Genomic DNA, 1,213 nt, shown 5'->3' on the forward strand with positions numbered 1-1,213 from the left:
CTCCCCCCACCCGTTGACTCCTCCCCCACCCGTTGACTCCTCCCCCACCCGGTTGACTCCTCCCCCCCACCCCCCACCTCCCCTCCTCCTCCCCCCCACCCGTTGACTCCTCCCCTCCCGTTGACTCCTCCCCCACCCGTTTGACTCCTCCCCCACCCGTTGACTCCTCCCCCCACCCCCCCACCTCCCCTCCTCCTCCCCCCCACCCATTGACTCCTCCCCCTCCCGTTGACTCCTCCCCTTCCCGTTGACTCCTCCCCCTCCAGTTGACTCCTCCCCCACCTGTTGACTCCCTCCCCCCCACCTCCCCCCTCCGTTGACTCCTCCCCCTCCAGTTGACTCCTCCCCACCTGTTGACTCCTCCCCCCACCTCCCCCCCTCCCGTTGACTCCTCCCCCTCCAGTTGACTCCTCCCCTTCCCGTTGACTCCTCCCCCCCCCAGCCCCGTGTCTCCCCGCGTCTTCTCCTCGTGCTCGACGGCCTCCCTGAGCGACTTCCTGTCCGGGCCCCCGCCCCCCCAGTGGGGTGGGGGGTGGGGGGGGGCCCTGCCTGGGCAGCCCCCCACACTTCAACATCGTGGGGGGCCCGCAGTGCGGGAACCTTCTGCTGGAGGACGGAGAGGAGTGTGACTGTGGGGGGCCAGAGGTACACACACAGACAGACACACACACAGACACACACACACAGACACACACACACAGACACACACACAGACACACACACACAGACACACACACACACAGACACACAGACACACACACAGACACACACACAGACACACACACAGACACACACACAGACACACACACAGACACAGACACAAGACACCACACACACTCACACACACACACAGACACACACACACAGACACACACAGACACACACACCAGACACACACACACACAGCACAGACACACACACACAGACCCACACAGACACAGACACACAGACACACACAGACACACACACAGACACACACACACACAGACACACACACACAGACACACACACACACAGACACACACACACAGACACACACACACAGACACACACAGACACACACAACACAGACACACACAGACACACACACAGACACACAGACACACACACAGACACACACACACAAACACACACAGACACACACACAGACAGACACACACACACAGACACACAGACACAGAGACAAAGCTTCCCCAGGTAGCCTCTAATAGGG

At 61.0% G+C, this 1,213-nt stretch overlaps 1 protein-coding gene across 1 annotated transcript in view; it reads left to right on the forward strand.

The window, feature by feature from the left end:
- Positions 1-437: 437 nt before the first annotated feature.
- Positions 438-1,213, forward strand: part of LOC144954757 (disintegrin and metalloproteinase domain-containing protein 33-like) — a gene marked incomplete at its 3' end in the record, with an annotated part of 28,617 nt that continues 27,841 nt past the window's right edge. The window contains exon 1 of the mRNA XM_078885187.1: positions 438-645. The remainder of the gene's footprint in view (positions 646-1,213) is intronic.

The sequence above is a fragment of the Lampetra fluviatilis genome, unplaced genomic scaffold (genome assembly GCF_964198595.1).
Source record: "Lampetra fluviatilis unplaced genomic scaffold, kcLamFluv1.1 SCAFFOLD_1061, whole genome shotgun sequence".
Lineage (NCBI taxonomy): Eukaryota > Metazoa > Chordata > Hyperoartia > Petromyzontiformes > Petromyzontidae > Lampetra > Lampetra fluviatilis.